Source organism: Stenella coeruleoalba (assembly GCF_951394435.1).
Source record: "Stenella coeruleoalba genome assembly, chromosome: 2".
NCBI lineage: Eukaryota > Metazoa > Chordata > Mammalia > Artiodactyla > Delphinidae > Stenella > Stenella coeruleoalba.
Window position 1 is genome coordinate 75,812,045 of NC_137147.1, and position 9,773 is coordinate 75,821,817.

Sequence of the window (9,773 nt, forward strand, 5' to 3'; positions counted from 1 at the left end):
AGAATGATTTCCCATTTCTCCATACTTAGCAAACACTACTTATCCTGGAAAAACCATCTCAATGTTCTAATTCACAATGCCTTTGCTTTTTACCAAATAGATTTCATCTCTTTTCCCCTCTGAAACCCATGAACCATTTTTTGTCCTTGCTATTCCTTCCCCTACACTCCCTCTCTCAAGATTTTGAATAGGACACATGTAATGGAAGTGTCCCCCAGCACTCAGAAGTAAGCATCCAGACTGACACTACCCATTCAACTACACTCAGTCAATCATGAAATTATTGTCTTCCGTCCCATATTTCTTCATCTTATATGAAATATTGTCAAAAGGATGCACATTTTAATTTTTTTAATCTTCCAGAATTACTTCTGAGTTGTGGTTTTCTGTCTATTTCTATGTCCATCTTTTGGAAAATGCTACAAAAGATACAAAGAAAGAACTGAATGAGATGGAAAAGAAAAAGGGAAGGAGACTGTACTGCACTTTGGCTTTAGATGGCTTTGTTTTGCTTTTAGAATTGTGTGTATTAGTACATCATCTGCAGTTTATACATTATACAGCTCCTTTAGGGGAAGGTTGTATGGATTATACTTCTGGGTCTCCAAAATACCTAGCAAAGTGACCACCAGCACATACCAGGGCATTAATAAATACTAGAAATGGAGAGCTAACAAATACACAGATATGTGCAGAGAGTGAAGGAAATTATTACCCTCAGAAATCTAGAATACAACAGACTCTTATAGTTTCCTCTTCCTGAAATTCTTGGTAAAACAAGCACTGAAAATCTCTAAGGGACTTCTAGCTGTCACCCAATTTAAGCATAAATTCCAGGAAACTAGTCTGAATTCAGGTGCCAGTTCTCATATTTATGTGGTCACTGAATGGTGTACCTGACACCAGCACAGAGATGAATGTCTCACCTACCCAACACACACAGAGTATCCTTATAGAAAAAGGAGAAGTTACCTAAGAATAAACATATGGTTACCTACTGAGACTGAGAATCTCTAAGATAATGTTCATAAAAAAACACTGGGTAGAAACAGTTTAACATGGCATGTGCGTTTAGCCCTGCTGGGGCAGATTTCCTCTGAAAAATCTCTGACCTCCTTTTTCAGGCCAATTCATGATTTCAGACCCTCAAGCAGACACACTTTCTAGTGAGAGAAGCCCCACTTAAGAAACTTATCTTATGCAACAGGACAACCTTTGTTTTCTAAACATCTGTTCAGTGGAAAGTGTTTTGTGTTCATGGATTGGAAGAATTAATAGCGTTAAAATATCCAAACTACACAAAGTGATCTACAGATTCAGTGCAATCTTTATCAAAATCCCAATTGCAGGGCTTCCCTGGTGGTGCAGTGGTTGAGAGTCCGCCTGCCGATGCAGGGGACACCGGTTCGTGCCCCGCTCCGGGAAGATCCCACATGCCGCGGAGCGGCTGGGCCCGTGAGCCATGGCCGCTGAGCATGCGCGTCCGGAGCCTGTGCTCAGCAACGGGAGAGGCCACAACAGTGAGAGGCCCGCGTACAGCTAAAAAAAAAAAAAAAAAATTAAAAAAAAAAAAATCCCAATTGCATTCTCTACAAAAATAGAAAACAATCCTAAAATTCATATGGGACCACAAAAGTCACTGATGAGCCAAAGCAATTTTTTTTTTTTTTTAGTAAATATCAGTGTTTATTTACAGTTCTTACAAGGACTGGATTTATTCTCTTTGATCTCTTTGTCTTCTTTGAACACTTGACTAGCCAAAGCAATCTTAAGCAAGAAAAACAAAGTTGGAGACATCATACTTTCTGATTTCAAAATGTATTACAAAGCTACAGTAATTAAAATAGTAACATACTACCATAAAATAGACATAGATCAAAGGAACATAATATAGAGCCCAGAAATAAGTTTTCATATATATATTCAACTGATCTTTGGCAAGGGTGCCAAGAACACACAATAGGGAAAGGATAGCCTCTTTAAGAAATGGTGTTGGGAAAATTGGATATCCACATGCAAAAGAATAAAATTGGACCATTATCTCATATCTTATATAGAAATCAACTCAAAATGAATTAGAGACTTAAGTGTTAGACCTAAAACTATAAAACTACTAGAAGAAAACATAGGGGAAAAACTTCTCAACATTGGTTTAAGCAATGCTTTTCTGATAATGACACCAAAACCACAGGCAACAAAAGCAAAAATAGACAAGTGGGATTATGTCAGACTAAAAAGTTTCTGTTCATCAAATGAAACAATCAATAGAGTGAATATTTTTTACCAAATAGGGGAAAACATTAGCAAACCATATATCTGATAAGGGATTAATACCTAAAATATATTTTTTAAAAAATCATATAACTCAATAGCAAAAAAACAAATGACCAATTAAGAAATGGGTAAAGGACCTGAGTAGACAGTTCTTAAAACAAGGCATACAAATGTCCAACAGATATAGGAAAAGGTACTAACATTACTAATCATCAAGGTAATGCAAATCAAAACCACAATGAGATATCACCTCACACCTGCTATAATGGATTTTATCAAAAAGACAAAAGATAGCAACTGTTGGTGAGGATGTGGACAAAAGAAAACCATTGTGCACTTTGGTTGGAATGTTAATTGGTAGAGCTATTATGGAAAGAGTATGGAGGATACTAAAAAAAATTAAAAATATAACTACCTTATGATCCTGTAATTCCACTTCTGGGTTTATATCCCAAGGAAATGAGATCAGTATCTCAAACAGACATCTGAACTCCTATGTTTATTGCAGAATTATTCACAGTAGCCAAGATATGGAAACAATCTAAATGTTGATGGATGAATGGATAGAGAAAATATGGTATACATATATACAATAAAGTAATATTCAACCTTTAAAAAGAAGGAAATTCTGCCATCTGCAATACGTTTCTTGCATTGTAAGTTTTCTGCATTGTCTGGGATATGATTAAAATGTTAATTTCAGGTAGACTAATAAAAATGATGCATTTAGTAAATTTAAGGTTAAGAACTTAAAGAATGATAACTAAAAGTAAAACAAAATGGAGGAGATAAATGGAATGATAAAAGTGCTTGTTTAATACAAAGAAAGTCAGAAAAGGACAATGATGATTTATTTAAGATTATTTAAAAAATCAAAATGGAGTAACTATGTTTCAGACATCCAAAATGGAGCCAGGTACCCATTGTGGATGTGGTTTCAGAAACGTTCCCAAATCACTGAGAACTTGAATTTTCTGAACTTCAAGGACATTACCAGTCATTTTCAAAACAACATCTGGCACGGTATTTGTTTTTCTCTTTCTGACTTACTTCACTCTGTATGACAGACTCTAGGTGCATCCACATCTCTACAAATGACCCAGTTTTGTTCCTTGTTATGGCTGAGTAATATTCCATTATATGTATATGTATATATTTATATATACCACATCTTCTTTATCCATTCATCTGTCGATTTAACTCATATATGTGGAATCTAGAAAAATGGTACAGATGAACCTATTTGCAGGGCAAGAATAGAGATGCAGACCTAGAGAATGGATGTGTGAACACGAGGGGGAAGGGGAGAGTGGGATGAATTGGGAGATTAGGTTTGACATAAATACACTACCATGTGTAAAGTAGATAGCTAGTGGGAACCTGCTGTATAGCACAAGGAGCTCAGCTCGGTGCTCTGTGATGACCTAGATGGGTGGGAAGAGGGGGGAGGTCCAAGCGGCAGGGGTTATATGTATACATATAGCTGATTCACTTAATTGTACAGCAGAAACTAACACAACATTGTAAAGCAATTATACTCCAATAAAAAATATATATATATATCTGCTAGCCGCTGCTAGCTACAACCTTGTAGTTTCAAAATGTCCCCCACCCATGTCACAACTATGTTATCATTTCAAATCCCAATCAATCCTTGCTTAATAAGCATGCTTACTTCTAATTCTTGACAAATAATTTATGTAACCGCACAGTTTTTTGCTGTTGTAAGCTTCCCTCATTTTGTAATGCAATGGAACGCAATTCAAGTGCTTCCTTGAATTTATGCTTCCTGGGCTGCAGTCCTAACAAACCCCAAATAAAAGCATTTATTTTCTGTCTCAACCAGGTCTCTGTTCCTGGATTTCTCGGTTAACAAGGAATAAAGAAACAAAGAACAGATAAGAGGGATCTTACTGTGATGACACAAATGTTTTAAACCTTGATTATTGTGATGGTGGTACAACTTGATAAATTTACCAAAATAATCATTGAATTATACACTTACAAAGATGAATTTAAGGTATGTAAATCATACCTCAATAGTTATTTTTTTAAGTGTTGATGGGAATAATAGAAAGCAAATAGCAATTGGTAGACTCAATCTCCTCTGTATCAGGAATTACAATTAATGTAAATGTTACAAATATTGTAGTTAAAAGCAAAAATTGTTAGATTGAGTAGAAATGAGACCTAACTCTATGCTGTTTATAGAAAACACATTTTAAATGTAAAGACAAGTGTTGACAGAAATAATCAATAAACAATGAACAATAGAAAGAGAAAAGAGTTTTATTTGTTCCAAACCAAGGACTGTACCCTAGGAGACACAGATTCAAGAAGCAATTGAACTGTGTTCCACCAACCTATAAAATGGAGGCTTACATAGGCAAAAAGTGCAAAGTTATGTAAGTTGATTGTCAAGATTTAGGTATGGAGCTGGCAAGAAGTAAGGGTGTTTGTTAAGCAAGGATTGGCTGGGGTCCAAAATATTTGCATAGTTACAAGAGGAAACCTAAACCACAGTCATTCCATTTTGATTTTACAATACATTATTTTCTTTAATGGCTAAAGCAGATGTACAATGCATGTTTGACAGGTCATAAGACAAGCTGTTCTAGTTAGTGTAAAGTTCAAGCCAAATTATGTATAAGCCAGAATGACTTGTGATGATGCAAATGTTTTAAACATTTATATATGGAAATTTATGAAAAGTTTGAGTTTATGAATTCAAATATATGAAACTTTCTTCCATCATACAGATAGGCTGGAAGGAAAAAAATGGAAAAGACATACCATTGAAAACTCTTTAAAGGAAAAAGAATGATGTAGTTATATCAATATCAGACAACAGATTCTTTAAGGTGAGAAGTACTATATGAGATATTGAGGAATATTTTATTATAAAAGTGTCAATTATATACAATATTCCTTGTGGTACATCCATACAATGGACTATTATTCAGCACTGAGACCTATAGCATGAGCTAACAAGCCATGAAAAGAAATGTAAGAACTGTTATGGACTGAATAACTATGTTTCCGCCAGATTCATATGTTGAAGCCCTAACCCCCAATGTGATGGTATTTGGAGATGGTCTTTTGGGGGTAAGTAGGGTTAGATGGGGCCATCAGGATGGGGCCCTCAAGCTGGGAGCAGTGTCCTTATAAGAAGAGATATCAGAGGGCTTGCTTTCTCTTTCTCTCTCCTTCTCTGCCATGTGAGGACAGAGTGCTTGCCTGCAAGCCAGACGATAGCTTACATCAGAATTCGACAATCCTAGCACCCTGATCCTGGACTTTCAGCCTCCAGAACTGTAAGTAAATATATTTCTGTTGTTCAAGTCACCCAGTCTATGGTATTTTGTATGGTAGCCTGAGCTGACTAAGACAAAAAACTGAAATGCATATTACTAAATGAAAGAAGCCCTTCTGAAATGTTACATATTGTATGATTCCAACTATTTGATGCTCTGAAAAAGGCAAAACTATGAACGAAACAAAAAGATCACTGGTTGCCAGGGGTTGGGGTGAGGGAGGGGTGAATAGGCAGAGCACAGAGGATTTTTAGGGCAGTGAAACTATTCTATTTGATACAGTAGATACATGTCATACATTTGTTAGAATCCATAGAATTTGTAACACCAAGGGTGATCCCTATTGTAAACTGTGGTTTGGGGGTGATAATGATGTATCAGTGTGATTCATTGATTGTAACATATGTACCATTCTGTACCACTCAAGTGTGGGATGCTGAAGATGGAGGAGTCTGTGCATGTGTGAGGGCAGGAGGTATATGGGAACTCTATGCACTTTCTACTCAATTTTTCTGTGAACTTAAAACTGCCCTGAAAAGAAATTCTATTTAAACTCTCCACAATATCCTTGAATTTTTATGTATCTAATAACATGTCTTCAAAGGTAAGAAACAAAAGTTGACATAACTGAGAGAAGAAATAGAAAAATACACAATCATCATTGGATATTTGAACAATCCTCTCTCAGTAAGTATTAAACAAGTAGACAAAATATTCAGTGAGGACTTCGAAGGTTTTATGAACACAGTAACCAATATCTGGTACTGGGAGGTAACTGGATAGATTCCTAACAAAAACGAACTTTGAATAACGTTTACTATGCATATGCCAACTACAAACTGGCATTTGCCATCTGCCTCTGCAAGGATTAAGTCACTAGCCACTGCAGTCCCTGACCTTCAACACACCCTGAAAGGGGTTCAGGGTGGAGATCAGGAATGAGGCAATGTGTGCTCTGGGAAAAACTGGCAAAACAGACCTTTCAGATAGTTAGATATTTTCAGGAGAAGATTTTATGAGCCCAAATTCTTGCATCTTCTTACATCTAGAAAAGCACTAAAATCATTAACAGAGACATCTGCTCCTTGCCAAAATGTGTGCTTGACTGCATGTACCCCCTTCACTAAAATCACATACAATACTGAGTTCCTTCCTACCTCTTCAGAGCTGTTCCTCAGAGCTGTCTGAGATGCTGTCTCCCAGGCTATAGTCCTCATTTTGCCCCCAATAAAACTCACTCACAACTCTCACATTATACATGTTTTTTCAGTCGACACATACTTCAATCACTCAGTTGATAGAATGAAGGACTGTAGGATGCATATCCTGGTAGACATCCTTAGGTCTCTAAGGTTCAAAGGAGAATGCAAGTATTTTGCACACTACTGACAAGGATGTGAACTCTACCTTGTCTAAGTCCGTAAAATGGACATGATAAAAAATACACTTGGACATAGAAGATCAAGGGTAGATGAGATTCCATTTTCTTAGGCCGAGATCTTGCAGGTGCATTGTTCATGGACCTCAGACTTCCTAGGCTTCAAGTCTCTAAAGTTCTTTCACAGATGAGAAAGACCTGTGGTATCAAGTTTCCAGGGTGACCTCAGTTGATTAATTTGGATATGTGCAAAGTTTTCCATGTGGCCTAGGAGAGGGTAAGGGTGCAAACATTTCTCCTAGTTTCTCCTGCACGCTCATCTGTCTTTATGCCATGCCCAGTAAGACAAATACACGTGGTCAGAGACTTCAGAAGATAGCATCATTTGATTCCACTTTTGCGTAGTTCATCTGAGACCTTTAGCATTTCTAGTCCTGGGCATCCTTGGGTCCACATTCTATTCATGCCTTTTTTTTTTGCGGTACACGGGCCTCTCACTATTGTGGCCTCTCCCGTTGCGGAGCACAGGCTCCGGACGCACAGGCTCAGCGGCCATGGCTCACGGGCCCAGCCGCTCCGCGGCACGTGGGATCTTTCCAGACAGGGGAACGAACCCGTGTCCCCTGCATCGGCAGGCGTACTCTCAACCACTGCGCCACCAGGGAAGCCCTATGCATGTCTTAAGGGTCATAAAGTGACCGGTACTGTTCACCAGTATTGGAAGGACCTTATCCTTGTCCTTAACAGTAGTCTTTACTATTTTGCCAGGCTTTTCCCTCTCATTTATATCCAAGGCCTCTCATTTTTCCCCCACTGCCACCATATTGAGCATACATCTCTTCCCTGCACACTGCTTTCAAGAAGTCTGCACATCTTTGACTCCTTCAGCTTGCCTTCCTCATTTCTGTTACAATTCCAAAATAAAAAACTGATCTCTGCTGCAGTGGTTTTCGAAGCATGGTCCCTGGATCAGTAGCAACAGCAGCACCTCACAACCTGTTAGAAATATAAATTCTTAGGCCCTTGGTCTTCTAAATCAGAAATTCCAAGAGTTGAGTCTAGCAATCTGTCTTTTTAATAAGCCCTCCAGGTGATTGTGATGCATGCTAACATTTGAGGGCCACTGCTCTACCACTGGTGAGATGCCCCTCTCCAGTGATCTCTTTCCACACCAGCAGGGAGCTCCAGCCCCAATATGTCTACCTCTGTTACCCTTGAAACTACGTTGAGGTTCTTTTACAGAGATCCCACAGAGAATCTGAGTTAGCAGTCTTCCTGCAATCCCTGTTCCCTTCACTTTTATGTTGAAATTTATGGGATTTCAGGAAGAGATCTCTATCTCTATGCCCAAATTTCCCCCTTTTTATAAAGACACCAGTCGTATTGGATTAGAGCCCACACTAATGACCTCATTTTAATTTGATTACTTCTGTAAATACCTTATTTCCAAATAAGGTCACATATTGGGGCACTGGGAATTAGGACTTCTATATATCCTTCTGGAGGGACACAATTCCACCCAAAACAAAGACCATAGAATTTTACTGGAGGCTCTGGGAAAATCCCCTTTATGTGTCCTGGGAACCTTCAACACCACCAAGGGAAGGGATTAATTTTCCCTTCTCTTGGGCGAATTAAGAAACAATGACAATTGTCTATTCTTAAGGAAGTAAGCCAGGTCTGGGTGCTTCTTCTCTGACATAGACTGCATATTTGCAAGAGAGAGGGAAGCACAGAGCATATACAACCTCCCCGTTTAAGGCTCTTGGTGGAATTTGCCCCCCAAATAGCTTTAATTTTATCAAATGAAGGATGTGATCGGATATCACCAGGGAACCACAATTTCTACCCTTAGAAGGCAGAAAATTGGCCCAAGCATCCCCCAATCCCATTGCCCAGCCTTTTGCTCAGTCACCTGTTAGAATTCCAAAATACAAAACCGATCTCTGCTGCAATGGTTTTTATTGCCCGCCCCCCCACCCCCAAGTCTAGGCAGTAGTTGTGAAATAATTCTCAGCTACTGCCACAAAGTAGCAAAAGAGACATAGCATCGTGGTCTTCTGTAACTTCCACTTCGTTGTAATTAAAAGCAGCAAGAATTCCTTTTCACATAGGGAACATGGAAACTCAAGTTTGGTGGATCCTAGACAGATGCTCAAACATTTGGAGAACTGATGTGTGGCTCCTCTTCTCCGTGTCAAGAGGCGTGACAGTGTAATTCTCTCGCCTATTCTGGCCCCGTTCCCAGGCTCCCCTCCGGAGGCCGGCAGCCTTGGGCTTCTAGGTAGGATGAGGAGCGGGAGCGTGAGAGTTGTCAGGAATCCTGGGCACCTTGCGTACCAGTCTGGGCTCAGAATCCGGCCTCAGTCCCTATGGAAGGACGTCTCAGTCCGTCTCCTTCCGCAGTCGCCAGTAGTAATAGCCTCCACAGGGCTACAACTGCGCAGGGGAAACAGGACCTCTCTGGGAGACGCAGAAATGGGAGACACAGAGATACAAAAGGGACTAGAGGCTCCCGGGAAGCAGGAACCGATCCGACCTAAAAAACAGCCTCCCTTCCCGCAGGCTGAACTGGGGAGGAAGACTGCAGACTCTGCTTGGGCTGGCACTAGGGAGCGGGCATTGATCGGCGTCGGCTATTTGCGCTTTCGGCCAAGAGAAGAAAAAGGGAACTAGGAAACAAGCTTTTTTTTTTTCCCCAGTCGTTTAACGCACGCACTGTGCATGACTTCTGGAGACTTCTCTCCCGGCTTCAGAACCGAAAAGTATCAAAGTCAAAATTTAGCAAAGAATTGAAGTCGCGGCGC